The following is a 20,094-nucleotide window of genomic DNA, read 5'->3' as shown; positions in this document are numbered from 1 at the left end:
TACTGATCGAACAGCCAGGTTTTGAGTTGCTTTCTGAAGGAGAGGTGGTTCTGTGTGAGACGGAGGTGGGTGGGGAGGGAGTTCCAGGTCTTGGCCGCCAGGTAGGAGAAGGATCTTCCTCCCATGGTGGCTTTCCGGATGCGTGGAATCGTGGCGAGGGCTTGGTTGGACGATCGAAGATGGCGGGTGGGGGTGTAGAAGGTCAGGCGAGTGTTGAGATATCTGGGACCTAGGTCGTGTAGTGCCTTGTGTGCGTGGGTGAGGAGACGGAACGTGATTCTTTTGTTGACTGGGAGCCAGTGCAGGTCTCTCAGGTGACCGGATATATGGTTGTGGCGGGGTATGTCTAGGATGAGTCAAGCGGAGGTGTTCTGAATACGTTGAAGTCTTTTCTGCAATTTGGCTGTGGTTCCGGCGTAAAGGGTATTTCCGTAGTCCAAACGACTGGTGATGAGTGCTTGGTTGACTGTCTTCCTTGTTTCGGTGGGGATCCATCGGAAGATCTTTCGGAGCATGCAAAGGATGTTGAAGCATGATGAGGAGACGGCGTTAATTTGTCTGGTCATCGAGAGGGAGGAGTCTAGGATGAATCCCAAGTTGCGAGCATGGTCAGTTGGTTTTGGTGCATTGCCTAGTGCCGGGGGCCACCATGAGTCGTCCCAGGCAGAGGGAGATGTGCCTAGGATGAGGACTTCCGTCTTGTCAGAGTTCAGTTTTAGGCGGCTATTCTTCATCAATGCGGCTACGTCTTTCATCCCTTCGTGTAGATTGGTTTTGGCGGTGGTTGGGTCTTTGGTGAGGGAGAGGATCAGCTGGGTGTCGTCTGCGTATTAGATGATGTTGAGGTTGTGTTGGCGTGCGATGGATGCGAGGGGGCACATGTAGATGTTGAAGAGGGTGGGGCTGAGCGATGATCCTTGTGGAACGCCGCATATGACTTCGGTGGCCTCTGATCTGAAAGGGAGGAGGCAAACTCGCTGGGTTCTTCCAGCGAGGAACGAGATGATCCAAGCTAATGCCTTATCCTGTATCCCGACGTCACTGAGGCGTTGTACAAAGGTGCGGTGGCAGACCGTGTCGAACGTTGCGGAGAGGTCCAGGAGTATGAGGGCCGCTGTTTCTCCGTTGTCGAGCAGGGTCCGGATGTCGTCTGTGGCTGCAATGAGGACGGTCTCGGTGCTGTGGTTGGCTCGGAACCCGGATTGTGAGGGGTCGAGGGAATTGTTTGATTCGAAGAAGGCGGCGAGCTGACTGTTAACGGTCTTCTCTAAGACCTTGGCGGGGAACGGGAGGAGTGAGATGGGGCGGTAGTTTTTAAGTTCGGTGGGGTCTGCTGTAGGTTTCTTCAGGAGGGCGCTGAGTTTGGCATGTTTCCAGCTTTCCGGGAAGGTAGCGGTGTCAAATGAGCAGTTGATGATGTCCCGAAGTTGGGGTGCGATGACGGAGTCGGCCTTGTTGAAGATGTAATGGGGACATGGGTCGGTTGGAGATCCGGAGTGGATGGAGTTCATCATGCGGATGGTGTCTTCACTGCTGATCAGGGTCCAGGCGTGGAGGGTGTTGGTGGGGGGCTTCGGTTCGGTGGTGGGGGGAGTGGACTGGTCGCAGAAGCTGTTGTGTATGTCTGCTATCTTGCTGTGGAAGAACGAGGCTAGAGAGTCGCAGAGGTCTTGAGAGGGAGTGATGTCGTTGTTGCCGGCGTTGGGATTGGTGAGCTCTTTGACAATGCTAAAGAGTTCCTTGCTGTTGTGAGCGTTGTTGTCTAGTTGATCCTTGAACGCTGATTTCTTGGTGGTGCGGATTAGCTGGTGGTGTTTGCGGGTGGCGTTCTTGAGGGCGGTCATGTTGTCTGTGGTGGGGTTTCTTCGCCAGGTTTTCTCTAGGGTGCGGCAGTTCTTTTTGGAGTTCTTGAGGTCGTCATTGAACCAGGAGGCTTTTTTGCTTCCTGTCTTGTTGGGATGGTTTTTCAAGGGTGCTAGTTCATCAGCGCAGTGGGTGATCCACTTTGCGAGATTGATGGCTGCTTGATTTGGGTCCGTTGATGTGGCAAGGGGTTTTTGGTTCAGAGATGTGGTGAGCTGGTCGTGGTAGTTTTGTTCCAGTTTCGGTGGGGAATTTCTTGCGGGTGGTGGTGGGTCGTAGTCTTTCTGAAGCTAAAGTGGACGGAGCTGTGGTCTGTCCAGTGGAGTCCTATGATATAATTAAAGGTGATGTGCTTGCTGGAGGAGAAGATTGGGTCAAGCGTGTGACCGGCGTAGTGGGTGGGGGTGTTCACCAGTTGTCTGAGTCCAAGATTGGCGAGGTTGTCCAGCAGGGTGATGGTGTTGTTGTCATTGTTATTTTCCAGGTGGAAGTTGAGGTCCCCAAGGAGAATGTAGTCCTCGGAGGGGAGGGCGTGTGGGCTGACGAAGTCAGCGAAGTCTTCGCTGAATTGTGTGTGGGGTCCTGGGGGTCTGTATATGAGAGTGTTGTCTTGGGGTCGGTTTGGATTTGGAAGTGGAGGTGTTCGGTGGCTATGGGGGTGTCGTCGGAGTTGGTCGAGATGCGGATGGTGTTCTTGTGGATAATGGCGATGCCTCCTCCTGTTTTGTTGATGCGGTCTCTTCGGATGATCATGTATCCGTCCGGGATGGCTATGGCGATGTCGGGTGCTGATGAGGCGTTCATCCAGGTTTCCGTGAGAAAGGCGACGTCCGGCGCTGTGGTGTCGAGTAGGTTTCATAGTTCAATGGCATGTCTGTGGACCGAGCGGGTGTTGAGCAGGATGCACTTCAGGTGGTTGTTGTTGGAGTTCAGTTTGGTGTTAGTGATTGCAGCTTGGGTCCTGATGCAGCAGAACGTGCAGGAATGGCAAGTGAAGGGTCCATGGGTACTTCCTGGGGCGGCTCTGTGACAGTCGATAAGGCGTCCGGTGTTGAGTGCAGTGAGGGTTGCGGCGTCGTAAGTTCGGCGGGTGGGATGGTCTCTGGGTGGGCCAGGGGGTCTGGCGCTGGGCGCGGTCCAGGCGCGGACGGGCGTAGACGAGCTTACCTTTGGCGTGCCTTCAGTGGGGAGGGGATCGTGATGCTGGAGGGAGCGGGGGTGGGGCCGCGGGGGAGCAGCGGCGGGGATCGCGATGTACACAAAACTAAATTAGGCACAATAATAAAGCAGGCACAACAGTATCAGCAGGGGCATGGAGGACGATGAAATAAAATCAGTGCAGCAGCAATACCAAATGAATGCAGCCTCACAACATAACAGTACAGCAGGGGCACAGAGGACAATAAAATAAAATCAATGCAGCAACAATACCAAATGAATGCAGCCTCAGAACTTATCTCCGGAGGGCAGCGGCAGCGATGGGGCGTGAGGAGCGACCGGCACTGACCAGGTCAGGTCGGATCACAGCTCCTGGCTTATCGGACCTCTCCTTTTGGTTCCAGTGGGAGGGAGGAGCAGCTGGGAGGCGGGTGCGGGGTTGCGAGTGGGGAGGGGATCGGTGATGCTGGAGGGAGTGGGTTGTGCCGCGGGGGAGCAGTGGCGGGGATCGCGATGTACACAAAACTAAATTAAGCACAATAATAAAGCAGGCACAACAGTATAAGCAGGGGTACGGAGGACGATGAAATAAAATCAGTGCAGCAGCAATACCAAATGAATGCAGCCTCAGAACTTATCTCCGGAGGGCAGCGGCAGCGATGGGGCGTGAGGAGCGACCGGCAGTCAGATTGCTCTTCGTGCGTCCAGACTTGCTGACAGGACAGTGGCAAGAGCGATTATATTTTTGTATGGTTCCCCTTTGTGCTCCCCTGGGAGTCTGTGCTCCGCTTAATCAAATTGGGGGCATTGGGAGTCGGCGAGCTTCATTTGTTGTTGGTGAGGTCGCGCGTGGCGGCCATTTTGGGGTCAGGCGTCCTACCTCCGGCGCTACTCCAGTGGAGAGTTGGACTTGAATCCTTCCAAAAATAAGATCAGCAGTCCGTGCACATGGCTGAGTATTCGGTCGGATTGGGGTCTCACTTGGTGGTTTCTCGTGGGGCTGCAGAGGAGGTTCCAGGCGTGCTGCAGGGGGATCCTGGTCGGGCCGTTGTTTCATCAGAGGAGTGGCGTAGGAAGCATCCATTAGTTTTCAGCAGACGGTGCCAGGTCCAGGCGCGAGGGCGCCTTCTGCCCCGCTTCCTGCTGTTCCCGTCCGGCTCCCTCCGCAGGATCTGCCGCAGTGCCTTTGAGATGCCCTCGAATCTGCCTCCTTCACCAGGCGTCTGCTCGTCCGTGCAGGGCCGCCATTTTAAAGTCTCGGTCAGACGGGCTGCTGCGGGTGAGAAAATGCACTTTTCTTCCATGCCGATCTCGCTACTGCGATACTGCGCATACAACCTCTTTCTAATATAACTACATTTTTAAACTAATAGCGGCAATGAAGACACATGAGAAGGAAGTTTGATGGGGCTGTGAGACACTTGCTTAGCTTGACAAGACCTCACTCGTGGTCGTGGATCAACACTGGGAAGCAGCAGACAAAAAGGAAGTTTTAGAGGCCAGTGCGTCAAGAAATATAGACGGGCCAGTTACTCTGAATCACTTTTGCAAGTGTGCGCTCTGTACAATTATACAAATCTCAATCTCAGCTGCACAGAGAGTGTTATTATTGGTGCAGAAAAGAATGATGCTTCATTTCAACCGCGCTATTCTAAAATACAGACTCTTATTTCCTCTGCAAACAACGTAATAATTAGTTGCCCGTCAATTGTCAAGGTACGAAATTGTGGCTAACATGAGGCTTTTCCAAAAATGACATTGCCATGAAGTAAATGCTAACTAAGGGATTTTTGCACATTGGTCAGGTGGGCTGAGGGACTTCCTGACGCTTTAAATCACAGACGGGCAAAGTTAGTTTATGCCATTGTTATTTACGAGTGGGAGGCCAAGGGGGGGGAGTCGAAAGCACCTCCGCTGTGTAACTGTGTGTAAGTGTCTAAGTAGAGTAAGTGAGGAGGGAGCGTGCTCGGTGCGGAGGGCCGGGCGGCAGCGTTTAAACAGCAATCACGTAACTGCCTCCAGATGCTATTGTTTGTGAAATAATTTTTTCTGTTGATGATCAGACAGACTTGTGCCGCTCCGCAGCTGTACTGACACAAAAGTACAATAATAAACTGACTGTACAGTTCTAAGTCAGTCACGGCTCTGCCTGACGTGCAGCACTTTGCCTGTTGGGCTGATGTAACTTAAGTAACACTTACTTGGACTAGACGAGTTCAGACTGCTGTCTCTTCCTGGTCCGTCAGCAGTGCACCTTATGCCACACAATGCACATGAAGGACATGTTGCCGATGATGCCCACGGCGAAGATGATCGAGGAGAGCAGCATCACGGCATAAGCGCTATACGAGTTCTCCGTCATGGCGTAGAGTGGGTTCTGGACTTGCGGGCGCTTCTGGTCGGTCGTGGTTCGGTTCCCCAGGGTTCCCGCTCTCAACCCTGTCTGTCTCCGAGGCCCCGCCATGCCTGACTTTGGATGGGTCTGTGATTGACGTGAGTAGTGGCTTGGTAGGCCTCAGGTGGCTCACACTGCTGCACGGCCTTACATCTGAAGTCCCAGGTCTTTACAGGTATAAATGCTTGTTTGTGTGAAATGTATTCACTGCTGGAGGCGGCGGTTCCGTCAGTGGCCACTAGAGGGTTCTCCTCGCCTGCTGATGAAACCCGCTAAGCTGCACATTGGATGAAAGGGAGAAGGGTTTCCTCTTCCGGGTCAGCGCCGGCAGAGACAGCACCAGCAGCGGTGCTGGCATCACTTCCGGCCTCTCCTGGTGTGTTCAGCCTGCTGCAGAGGAGGAAGGAGCCTTGCCTGGTGAGCAGTTACCTTCATCTTTCGACCCTCACAGACCCCCCCCCCCCCGAGACACCAGATCTGCCCCCCCCCCCGCCCCAGCCCCAGGGAGAGGAGAGAACCTGGACATATCTGCGCAGGTCTCTGCTCAGGTAGGTGATTGTCTGCACCTTCTGCTGTGTTTGTAGAAATAGACTGAATAATCCTGGAGGGATTCTCTGCAGGTTTGCTATGTGTGACATTTTCATAATTTTAGTGTAATTGTGAGTGACATTTCAAGGACTAAGAGTGACACTTTCTCGCGAGCAAAAATCAAGAAATTAAACATAGGGAAACATAATATTAGAAATTACACCCATTTGACCAACAAGAAACCCTTGCAAGGTTTTAAACCTACTGCAAAGCACCAGAAATTGAAAAACGGGTGTGCCCTTGTAACCACCAGATCATAGTGTTAAACGAATGAGTAACCATGATATTAAACACGTTTTTCAAAAGCAGTTATGTATTAAAGTTCTGTGCCCATACGGTAGACATACTCCAAGGTTGGGCAGGAGAACAGGCTGAGGCAGGAAAACATCGAAGCTGGGCTGCTAGAGCCTGGTTGGAATGATTGATGTGTTGTAAATGTAAATGTATTTGAGCTTATATAGCGCACAGCTACCCGCAGTGGGTTTCCCGGCGCTTGCTTAGGGAACCCGTCTTGGTATTCCCCTGTGAGATAACCACAGGGGACGGCAGGGTATCCACAAGGTGAAAGCCAGGCATCCCGCCGCGAGGGGCCGTTGTGGAGATTAAGCAAGCTATTGCCCAGAGTCGCAGAGTGTGAACCCGTGAGTCGAGAAGGCACCGGAGCGAGAATTATCGAGTCCGTGGAATTTTTAGCCCAAGACCCGCCGAGGCGGGGAATTGAACCCTGGTCCAGGGCCGATCTCAGCTTCCGGGTCTGCCGCCTCTAACCCCTGAGCCACACTTCTCCACTAGTTGCCAGACAGATCGACAGAAAAGCCAATTACCAACAGATTGCCATAGCCAGGCTTTGCCGACTAGGCCCCTGACTCCTCCCTGGCTATTAATGGTGCGCAGCTGCAGACCATCACAGTGTGGACTCCAGGGCCTTTCTGTCCCACGTGGGACCCGGCCCAAACAGGATGCAAGGCCCCAACAAAATTCTTATCTTGGCCCTCAGTAGTGTTGCAGGATGGGCAGAAGAAAAACAACTTGATTCCTCCCTCAGCCCGCCTTTGCCCACTGGGCCCCACTGGATCCCCTCAGGGAACCCATCAAATGCAATAAGTCTTGTCTATGAGGCTTATTGGCTCTACCAATCCATCATGCTGTACTCTTTACGGCATGAGCACAAAGAGGGAATAAAGGCATGATAGAGCCTACGTGATCCTTTATATGTGTCATTATGCAAGGGCCTTGTGCATGACCATGTTTCCAAATTGACTCAAGAGCCTCTTTTTGACATTTTGTTACGAGAGGAATAGGTAAATCGCTATGCTTTTAAAGCGATTTCCCCGAATTTTTTATTTGAAGTATAAAATTAAAAAGCAGTAATATAAATACATAGGACTGAGGTGGGGGCGGAGGGGGGGAGCAGCACTCAAGGGAGAGGAATACTGTGGGATCGGGAGGAGCATTCAAACGAACGACAGCAAGAGGGAGCCTGGGTGAGAAAGAGCAACATGGAGCTGCTCCCATGCTACAGATGACTTGCGTACAGAAGGATTATCAATGCACGCTGCACAACTGTGATACTTCTGTTCCATTTGAATGGCACCTAAACATGTTGCATCACTTCTATTTGCATGTCACTAGTATGCATGACTAAGCAAGGCTTAGTCATGCATACTAGTGACATTGGTGGGTCACAGCTGAGTCGGCAGCCAGGAAGTGTAGTTATTCATAAAAACTATGACTACTCTCTCGGGCCAAAACGAACTAAATCATTACCCCAAAGTGGATACTTTCCTAGGCCCGCACGCAATGCCGCCAGCAGCACAGATGTGCTTGGGTCTCAGCAACATATCTTATAACATAGAATCAACAACCAAAAGTCAGTACCAAACACGCGAACTCGACAGCAGCACCTCCGGGGATTGATTAGGCAAGCCTAATGCTGAGGCACCGCAACAGGCGCTGTAATTGTTATTACAAGACGCGTTGGACGGCTCATCGCTTAAATTACACTGCTGAGTCCTCCCTCTCAACCCGCACACCTGACCCACACCTAACGGCATCATCCCTGGCCGCTGTTCTCCCACACCCTGCTCTCCCCCAAACCCTGCTCCCCCTGTCCCCACTCTACCAGTAGCTGAGCCCAGCATTTACAAGATGCAAGGACTCACACCCTGCTCTCCCCCAAAGCCTGCTCCCCCTGTCCCCACTCTACCTGTGGCTGAGCCCAGCATTTCCAAGATGCAAGGACTCACACCCTGCTCTCCCCCAAACCCTGCTTCCCCTGTCCCCACTCTAAGTGTAGCTGAGCCCAGCATTTCCAAGATGCAAGGACTCACACCCTGCTCTCCCCCAAACCCTGCCCCCCCTGTCCCCACTCTACCTGTAGCTGAGCCCAGCATTTCTAAGATGCAAGGGCTCACACCCTGCTCTCCCCCAAACCCCACCCCCTGTCCCCACTCTACCTGTAGCTGAGCCCAGCATTTCCAAGATGCAAGGACTCACACCCTGCTCTCCACCAAACCCTGCTCCCCCTGTCCCCACTGTACCTGTAGCTGAGCCCAGCATTTCCAAGATGCAAGGACTCACACCCTGCTCTCCCCCAAACCCTGCTCCCCCTGTCCCCACTCTACCTGTGGCTGAGCCCAGCATTTCCAAGATGCAAGGACTCACACCCTGCTCTCCCCCAAACCCTGCTCCCGCTGTCCCCACTCTACCTGTGGCTGAGCCCAGCATTTCTAAGATGCAAGGGCTCACACCCTGCTCTCCCCCAAACCCCGCCCCCTGTCCCCACTCTACCTGTAGCTGAGCCCAGCATTTCCAAGATGCAAGGACTCACACCCTGCTCTCCACCAAACCCTGCTCCCCCTGTCCCCACTGTACCTGTAGCTGAGCCCAGCATTTCCAAGATGCAAGGACTCACACCCTGCTCTCCCCCAAACCCTGCTCCCCCTGTCCCCACTCTACCTGTGGCTGAGCCCAGCATTTCCAAGATGCAAGGACTCACACCCTGCTCTCCCCCAAACCCTGCTCCCCCTGTCCCCACTCTATCTGTGGCTGAGCCCAGCATTTCCAAGATGCAAGGACTCACACCCTGCTCTCCACCAAACCCTGCTCCCCCTGTCCCCACTGTACCTGTAGCTGAGCCCAGCATTTCCAAGATGCAAGGACTCACACCCTGCTCTCCCCCAAACCCTGCTCCACCTGTCCCCACTCTACCTGTGGCTGAGCCCAGCATTTCCAAGATGCAAGGACTCACACCCTGCTCTCCCCCAAACCCTGCTTCCCCTGTCCCCACTCTAAGTGTAGCTGAGCCCAGCATTTCCAAGATGCAAGGACTCACACCCTGCTCTCCCCCAAACCCTGCTCCCCCTGTCCCCACTGTACCTGTAGCTGAGCCCAGCATTTCCAAGATGCAAGGACTCTGTTGGATTCGTCAAAGCAGAAAAAGGGATTGAGGCTTTAAGGGCCGCACCGAGGGTCAAGTTCCTATTGTTACTATAATATGGGTGCAAATGGTCTGGGATACAACCCCCTAGATCCCAACATAAAACAAATAGGAATTTGTTCTATACATCAAACTTCACAAGTTGACCTCGCACACCAAAAACAGTATAATAAACACGATATTAGTGCTTGGTAAACATTTGTTTTGTGACAAAGATGGAATCCAACAGTTCTCCCAAGAAAATTCCAAGTCAATTTTCTTCATTTTATTCTTTCTTTTATTATTCAAAATTCGCAGATAAAAATAGCCAACACGTTTCGTCCGAAACCGGACTTCTTCAGGGCTACATTTAAAAAAGATACAAAAGTATATATAAGTGTGTGTATAGATACAGAAGTACGTGCACAGATAAATAGATCATACAATTTAAACTCAGAGAAACAATTTATAATACACCAGACAATTTAGAAATGTACAACATACGAAAAAGAGGACTTGGAAGAAATGCATATAAATTCCAGGGAGAACATATGTTGTTGCCAAAAATTATTCTAGATATAAAACGATATACTGTATACAGAGTATTATTAACCTAACCATTTAAGAAAGGGATTGTGAAAAGAGAGTGACTACTGAACTCTAACTTAAGTACACATTATGGTATTTACATAACAACTTTATAAACATAAATGGTTTTAAATACCTTTACGCAGTGTATTTTTATGCTATGCGTCCCATCCGTCTTGATAGTTGTCTGAACAATGGGGTTCTATAAGTAAATATATCCATGTTTTAGAGAGCATGGTCATATTTAAGATCCTATATTAACAAACAACCGTTGGTATCTATAAGGTTTAAAACTAGTTTTGGTAGAAGCATAGTCGATATCTAAATAGTATGCCTAATCTATGGGGCTATTTTATGAAAATATGCTTTTATTTAAAAACAATAAAGTGGCAAAGGAGAGCCTACCTGTTTAAAAACACAAAAGTGTATATAGGGGTTAGAGAACGTTTGTTAATCACAGAGATGGGAAAATGAGCACTTACTATAATTGTGTAGTTGGCAAATCTAATAACATCCATTCGTTAAGATCCAGTGGGACAAGAGAAGAACAAAGTGTATGCCTGAAAAGAAGGATTGGCAGAATATTACAAAGAGAAGTGAAAACTATATGTTATAAGACCAGAGACAACAGTTATTAATTAGTAAATGGTAGTCATCAGAATGAAAGCCTTTCTACATATATCCGTATGAGTAAACGAGGAGTGTTGGACAAATGTCTAAAAAGCCCATAATCACTGTAGTCAATATTTAGACATGTGCGATTTTGAACACATCGCGATAGTGAGGGAGTTCAACTAATTTGAGAAATAGCCTGAGAGTACTTAAATCCCTAAGAATTGAGCACTATCGATATTACGTAAAGATGCAAAAAATACGTGTTAGTTGAAAAACAATCACGCAATAAGGCTAAATATATTATGAAAAGCTATCTCATGGTACATAAGCACAAGCGGCAAACAGATAAAATAAGCCGATTGTGCATGATAATAGTCAAAAAGTAATCCCCAACCTGTTACACAGTAAGTCATGTACCGACCGAAAAAAGACACGAGATGGTGCCCGCCATCTTAGCGCGTATAGCCTGCATAGTCAGTCAGCTACAAAAGTCCATACACAGTAAATATTATGATAGGATTAGACCCAGTGAGGCAGCATAACTGTCAGAGGGTTATAAAAAGTATGTCTAAAAAGACAATTCAGGAACCCCATATAGCGTTATCCTTTGGGACTCACCATTTATTCGGCGTCGTCGTCTCGTGCGTATGTGGTCGTCTGGTCTGCCGGTGAATAATGAGGGCATTTTTTGGAGGGTATATATATCCTCCAGAGGTGTATAATTAATCAATTGAGATCACTAATTAGTCAAACACTAAAAGCGCGCAGTCCCTGATTATGTGAAGGACAATACTAACATGGCCGCCATCTTAGTCTAGTCAAGAAAAGGCGGAGAAAGTAACGAAAACGGATGAAGAGACGGTTTCTTGTTCTTTTATGCAAAAAGCAAGATTGTTTAGTGGCCGATAATATTACTAGGGATGGTTATAATTAGAAATCGTGCTAGCAAGTTAAAAAAGGAGCCTATTTATGGAATATTTATGGACGGTAAGACAAATATGTTAAGGTCCCAAAAGACATAAGTGCGAGCAGACATCTTGTACTGGTAAAAAATGGTCATGAGAAGCCATAGACACTTAGAAACAAGAGTCATACATATCGTTATTGGGCTTACAATTATATACTGGCGTGATGTGAACAATTTGAAAGCAAAATAAGCGCAATTGAATATTTTGCACATATTTATCAAAAAGTCCCGAATTATATCCCGTTTGAGGAATCTTTGCTCACCTCAAATATTGGTGCTTATATATGCACGATTAAAGGTAAGGAAGCTAAATAACGCACATACATTTATACTCACAGACCAGGCATGTATAATGGCCAGCAGTCTGGAAAAAGGGTCAGATGTTAGTTTAGAGAGAACGCACTCAATGTTGTACAAAACTGGCCATTGCGTCTATGGCCAGATATAAATGAGAATCTAATCGATATGGCTATACAACACAAATGTAGTCATGGTCATCAACCAGGCCAATGTATTGGCCAACAGACTAAGTATTAGATCATGGCATTGTAAACACATGTGACAAGTAGAAATTATTTGATACCTGAGCAAATGATTGGTGTAATAGTAACAGAAAATGTTAGGTCTAAGTTCAAAGGAATAACTCAACAAAAAGCTCACATCAGTTACCCAGATGTGATACTAAAAAAGCCCCAGTCATTACACAAAGTTCTAACTTTATGTACTTGAATTTAGACAGAAAACGACCAAGGACAGATGCAGTTGATCTAATGTGAAAATAACATGCAATGACATACAAATCAAGTCTCTAATGTATTTGTAAGAGACCAACAAAAAGAATTTCTGGGTCAGCAGTAATCTTACAAGGAAACCTCAAAAAGATAGGATGGAATAAGCTGATTCACAAAAAGTGATGGAATTCATTGTTCGCATTTAATCCCTGATCTACAGCTCTAAGTCTACATATCCAGCGGGCCTCAAGTTGTCTGAGGCATGTGATCCTGTCACCACCACGTTTTCCTGGCGCCACCCTATCAATTGCATGGAATTTGATTTCTTTTTCGTCCGGGTGGTTGCCTGTGATATGTTGTGCCACTGGGCTACGGAAATCATTGCTTTTGATGTTTCTAATGTGTTCCTGAATACGTGTTTTTAAGCATCTGGTGCTGCTACCAACATAGATCATGTTACAGTGGCAAATGATTACATAAACTACAAAAGTAGTATTGCAGTTAATAAAAGAAGTAACCCTATGTGTCCTAGGGCTGTTATACCTGTAGTCAACCAATTTGTTTATGCCGTATTCACACACTGTACAGTTACCACATACAAAAAAGCCAGCCGGCTTCTCTGTAAGCCATGCAGAGCCACTTGTCTTTGGGGGATCTACATGACTGGGGCAGAGAATGTTCTTAATGGTTCTGCCCTTTTTGTAAATGACCTTAGGTTTGTCAGGAATAATACCTTTCGGTAGTGTGTCAGATTTTAAGAGGTGCCAGTGCCGCCTCAAGATGTTGTATATATGATTACTATACATCCCGTATTCAGTTATTAAAGCACATTGATCATGGGGTACACTGGTGTTCTTTTTGGGTTGTTTGAGCAAGGTTTCATGGCGTTTCTTTTTTCTAATTTTACTCTCTGCCCTGTCAACATCTTTCTCAACATACCCCCTCGCCAAAAAATCATTCTTCATTCTTTGTATGGTGTTTTCAAAGTTGGTATCTTCACTGCAATTTCGGCGAGCACGTATCATCTCACCATAAGGAATAGCCACTATGGTGTTCCTAGGATGACAACTTTCAGCATGAAGTATGCTGTTGCAGGAAGTAGGCTTTTTGTGCATTTTGCTCTGGATGCTGCCTTCTTTTATATAGAGATGCAAGTCAAGAAACACAATTTCACTTTGGGAGGAGCTCATGGTGAGCTTAATATTACGATCATTACTGTTAAGGAAGCGAAAGTAATTGGTCAACCCATCAGTACTGCCCTTCCAAATAAGGAAAATGTCGTCAATGTAGCGTACATAAAAAATTATGTCATCTATCCATTGACTTGCACCATGACCCCAGGCATGCTCCATCTCAAACAGACCCATAAATAGGTTTGCATAAGATGGAGCAAACCTGGAGCCCATGGTAGTCCCCTGTGTCTGTAGGTACCAATCTTCTTCGTGCAAAAAGACATTGTGAGTCAAAATCAATTTGGCCATGTCCAGAAGCATCTGGGTATGCTCAAGGTGACAAGCATTACGTTTGAAAAGAAAGTACTTCAGAGATCTCATCCCATTCTCCAATTCTATACATGTATACAAACTTTCCACGTCCATGGTTACAAACGTGAAAAGCTTGTCCTCCCAAATTACATCCTCTAGTTTGCAGAGAAGTTCCCTGCTATCTTGCAAGTATGAAGGCAGGTTCCGTACAAAAGGTTGAAGAAAGGAATCCACGTATTCAGCTAGATGTTCAGTGGGACCTCCGTTGCCCGATATAATGGGTCTTCCAGGAGGAAATGCACCGCCCTTATGCACCTTGGGAAGGGCATAAATGCATGGAAAACGTGAGTTGTCCGCCCTCAAATATCTGTATTCTGGGTCGGATATCAGTCCTGATTCCTTCCATTCTACTAGTCTCGAGTTGATCTTACTCTCAACATCTTTAATGGGATTTTTTCGCAATGGAGTATAGCAGGCAACATCATTCAACTGTCTCTTTATTTCATTGGAGTAGTCCATGAAATCCATTATAACAATATTGCCGCCCTTATCAGCCTCACGAACTACCAAGGACGAGTCATCACGTATGGTCTGCAAAAACAATTTATCAGATTTGCTGATGTTATAAGGATGTTTGCATTTGTTATTAGAATAATGCACGTCTTCTAATTTGTAAAGGTCCTGTGTCACTCTGATGGAGAACTCATCGATGGCAGTTTTAGAACTAGGTGGTATGAATTTTGAGCGATTTTTTAAGCCGCTATCTATAGTCGTGTCCTCATAGATATCAAGATTTCGGGCATGCATGATCAAATCTCCCACCATATCATGTTCATCCAATGTAGCAATAGTGTGGGAAGTGTCAACTTCAGCAATTGTAAATTCTGAAACATTTTTTACAGATTGAACAGGAACACGTATATCAGGTTGCTCAGCAAAGTATTTTTTTAATTTCAACTTGCGGGTGAAACAGAAAAGATCAACATGTACTTTGTCCAACATTTGTTTTTCAGTTACACAAAAGTTCAAACCTTTTTGCAGAATAGACATTTCTGAATCAGAAAAAGTTTTAGAGGACAAATTAATCACATTCACATCGTTACCTTTATCATTTACCATAGTCCTGTCCATTTCATGGTTCACAATCTGAGTACAATGGCCTATTGGTTGTTTCCCATTTTTGCCTTTGCTGTGGATCTTGTGTTTCTGGCCACCCCGCCTGGTTCTTCGTTTTGTGCTCTTTTTTTGTTGTTCCCCAGGCGGTACCTCTGTACCTCTTTTAAAAAATCCGACTCTGGGATTGGGTTAGAGGTAGCAGTAGTAGTTCCCTCCCCTGGGTCAGTTTCAATTGATGAAATAGAGGAGATAGACGTGCTGCTTGATGATATACTTGGTGTACGTATTACAGCACTAGGGGCCGTGGTATTTCTTGGGGCTACATCATCAAATTATCGCGCAAAGGTAAATATACGTCCCCTTTCATAGTCCCCGCGATCTCGCTCTATTTTTTGTTGTTTCTTACCCTTGATGTATAGTTGGTAACTAGTCAATTCCTTTTTTAAGATCTCATAGTTTTTTTGGGTCAGGTCAGGTAAGTTCATTTCATTTCCGACTAGAAAAACTACGCAAACAAGAGCTCGCCAAATGGTGGGATGGTGCGACACTCAAAAAATACTTAGAGAACAAACGCATCCCCAGAGGACTCCGTATTCTTATCTTTCCAAACTATGAGAATTTAGAATTGGACCTTTTGGGTGAATGGGAGGAAGGTTTACATGCCGCATCATTCAAAATGATGGACATATTGGTGCGTAATGCTGAAAGGAGAGGCAAAAAAATAAGGGAAGACATACTGGCACTAGAAAAAGAAATTAGTGAAATGAACTTACCTGACCTGACCCAAAAAAACTATGAGATCTTAAAAAAGGAATTGACTAGTTACCAACTATACATCAAGGGTAAGAAACAACAAAAAATAGAGCAAGATCGCGGGGACTATGAAAGGGGACGTATATTTACCTTTGCGCGAAAATTTGATGATGTAGCCCCAAGAAATACCACGGCCCCTATTGCTGTAATACGTACACCAAGTATATCATCAAGCAGCACGTCTATCTCCTCTATTTCATCAATTGAAACTGACCCAGGGGAGGGAACTAGTACTGCTACCTCTAACCCAATCCCAGAGTCGGATTTTTTAAAAGAGGTACAGAGGTACCGCCTGGGGAACAACAACAAAGAGCACAAAACGAAGAACCAGGCGGGGTGGCCAGAAACACAAGATCCACAACAAAGGCAAAAATGGGAAACAACCAATAGGCCATTGTACTCAGATTGTGAACCATGAAATGGACAGGACTATGGTAAATGATAAAGGTAACGATGTGAATGTGATTAATTTGTCCTCTAAAACTTTTTCTGATTCAGAAATGTCTATTCTGCAAAAAGGTTTGAACTTTTGTGTAACTGAAAAACAAATGTTGGACAAAGTACATGTTGATCTTTTCTGTTTCACCCGCAAGTTGAAATTAAAAAAATACTTTGCTGAGCAACCTGATATACGTGTTCCTGTTCAATCTGTAAAAAATGTTTCAGAATTTACAATTGCTGAAGTTGACACTTCCCACACTATTGCTACATTGGATGAACATGATATGGTGGGAGATTTGATCATGCATGCCCGAAATCTTGATATCTATGAGGACACGACTATAGATAGCGGCTTAAAAAATCGCTCAAAATTCATACCACCTAGTTCTAAAACTGCCATCGATGAGTTCTCCATCAGAGTGACACAGGACCTTTACAAATTAGAAGACGTGCATTATTCTAATAACAAATGCAAACATCCTTATAACATCAGCAAATCTGATAAATTGTTTTTGCAGACCATACGTGATGACTCGTCCTTGGTAGTTCGTGAGGCTGATAAGGGCGGCAATATTGTTATAATGGATTTCATGGACTACTCCAATGAAATAAAGAGACAGTTGAATGATGTTGCCTGCTATACTCCATTGCGAAAAAATCCCATTAAAGATGTTGAGAGTAAGATCAACTCAAGACTAGTAGAATGGAAGGAATCAGGACTGATATCCGACCCAGAATACAGATATTTGAGGGCGGACAACTCACGTTTTCCATGCATTTATGCCCTTCCCAAGGTGCATAAGGGCGGTGCATTTCCTCCTGGAAGACCCAATATATCGGGCAACGGAGGTCCCACTGAACATCTAGCTGAATACGTGGATTCCTTTCTTCAACCTTTTGTACGGAACCTGCCTTCATACTTGCAAGATAGCAGGGAACTTCTCTGCAAATTAGAGGATGTAATTTGGGAGGACAAGCTTTTCACGTTTGTAACCATGGACGTGGAAAGTTTGTATACCTGTATAGAATTGGAGAATGGGATGAGATCTCTGAAGTACTTTCTTTTCAAACGTAATGCTTGTCACCTTGAGCATACCCAGATGCTTCTGGACATGGCCAAATTGATTTTGACTCACAATGTCTTTTTGCACGAAGACGATTGGTACCTACAGACACAGGGGACTGCCATGGGCTCCAGGTTTGCTCCATCTTATGCAAACCTTTTTATGGGTCTGTTTGAGATGGAGCATGCCTGGGGTCATGGTGCAAGTCAATGGATAGATGACATAATTTTTTATGTACGCTACATTGACGGCATTTTCCTTATTTGGAAGGGCAGTACTGATGGGTTGACCAATTACTTTCGCTTCCTTAACAGTAATGATCGTAATATTAAGCTCACCATGAGCTCCTCCCAAAGTGAAATTGTGTTTCTTGACTTGCATCCCTATATAAAAGAAGGCAGCATCCAGAGCAAAATGCACAAAAAGCCTACTTCCTGCAACAGCATACTTCATGCTGAAAGTTGTCATCCTAGGAACACCATAGTGGCTATTCCTTATGGTGAGATGATACGTGCTCGCCGAATTTGCAGTGAAGATACCAACTTTGAAAACACCATACAAAGAATGAAGAATAATTTTTTGGCGAGGGGGTATGTTGAGAAAGATGTTGACAGGGCAGAGAGTAAAATTAGAAAAAAGAAACGCCATGAAACCTTGCTCAAACAACACAAAAAGAACACCAGTGTACCCCATGATCAATGTGCTTTCATAACTGAATACGGGATGTATAGTAATCATATATACAACATCTTGAGGCGGCACTGGCACCTCTTAAAATCTGACACACTACCGAAAGGTATTATTCCTGACAAACCTAAGGTCATTTACAAAAAGGGCAGAACCATTAAGAACATTCTCTGCCCCAGTCATGTAGATCCCCCAAAGACAAGTGGTTTTGCATGGCTTACAGAGAAGCCGGCTGGCTTTTTTGTATGTGGTAACTGTACAGTGTGTGAATACGGCATAAACAAATTGGTTGACTACAGGTATAACAGCCCTAGGACACATAGGGTTACTTCTTTTATTAACTGCAATACTACTTTTGTAGTTTATGTAATCATTTGCCACTGTAACATGATCTATGTTGGTAGCAGCACCAGATGCTTAAAAACACGTATTCAGGAACACATTAGAAACATCAAAAGCAATGATCTCCGTAGCCCAGTGGCACAAGATATCACAGGCAACCACCCGGACGAAAAAGAAATCAAATTCCATGCAATTGATAGGGTGGCGCCAGGAAAACGTGGTGGTGACAGGATCACATGCCTCAGACAACTTGAGGCCCGCTGGATATATAGACTTAGAGCTGTAGATCAGGGATTAAATGCGAACAATGAATTCCATCACTTTTTGTGAATCAGCTTATTCCATCCTATCTTTTTGAGGTTTCCTTGTAAGATTACTGCTGACCCAGAAATTCTTTTTGTCGGTCTCTTACAAATACATTAGAGACTTGATTTGTATGTCATTGCATGTTATTTTCACATTAGATCAACTGCATCTGTCCTTGGTCGTTTTCTGTCTAAATTCAAGTACATAAAGTTAGAACTTTGTGTAATGACTGGGGCTTTTTTAGTATCACATCTAGGTAACTGATGTGAGCTTTTTGTTGAGTTATTCCTTTGAACTTAGACCTAACATTTTCTGTTACTATTACACCAATCATTTGCTCAGGTATCAAATAATTGCTACTTGTCACATGTGTTTACAATGCCATGATCTAATACTTAGTCTGTTGGCCAATACATTGGCCTGGTTGATGACCATGACTACATTTGTGTTGTATAGCCATATCGATTAGATTCTCATTTATATCTGGCCATAGACGCAATGGCCAGTTTTGTACAACATTGAGTGCGTTCTCTCTAAACTAACATCTGACCCTTTTTCCAGACTGCTGGCCATTATACATGCCTGGTCTGTGAGTATAAATGTATGTGCGTTATTTAGCTTCCTTACCTTTAATCGTGCATATATAAGCGCCAATATTTGAGGTGAGCAAAGATTCCTCAAACGGGATATAATTCGGGACTTTTTGATAAATATGTGCAAAATATTCAATTGCGCTTATTTTGCTTTCAAATTGTTCACATCACGCCAGTATATAATTGTAAGCCCAATAACGATATGTATGACTCTTGTTTCTAAGTGTCTATGGCTTCTCATGACCATTTTTTACCAGTACAAGATGTCTGCTCGCACTTATGTCTTTTGGGACCTTGACATATTTGTCTTACCGTCCATAAATATTCCATAAATAGGCTCCTTTTTTAACTTGCTAGCACGATTTCTAATTATAACCATCCCTAGTAATGTTATCGGCCACTAAACAATCTTGCTTTTTGCATAAAAGAACAAGAAACCGTCTCTTCATCCGTTTTCGTTACTTTCTCCGCCTTTTCTTGACTAGACTATGATGGCGGCCATGTTAGTATTGTCCTTCACGTCATCAGGGACTGCGCGCTTTTAGTGTTTGACTAATTAGTGATCTCAATTGATTAATTATACACCTCTGGAGGATATATATACCCTCCAAAAAATGCCCTCATTATTCACCGGCAGACCAGACGACCACATACGCACGAGACGACGACGCCGAATAAATGGTGAGTCCCAAAGGATAACGCTATATGGGTTCCTGAATTGTCTTTTTAGACATACTTTTTATAACCCTCTGACAGTTATGCTGCCTCACTGGGTCTAATCCTATCATAATATTTACTGTGTATGGACTTTTGTAGCTGACTGACTATGCAGGCTATACGCGCTAAGATGGCGGGCACGTTCTCGTGTCTTTTTTCGGTCGGTACATGACTTACTGTGTAACAGGTTGGGGATTACTTTTTGACT

The sequence above is a fragment of the Lissotriton helveticus genome, chromosome 1_2 (assembly GCF_964261635.1).
Source record: "Lissotriton helveticus chromosome 1_2, aLisHel1.1, whole genome shotgun sequence".
NCBI lineage: Eukaryota > Metazoa > Chordata > Amphibia > Caudata > Salamandridae > Lissotriton > Lissotriton helveticus.
This window is presented reverse-complemented; position numbering follows the sequence as displayed.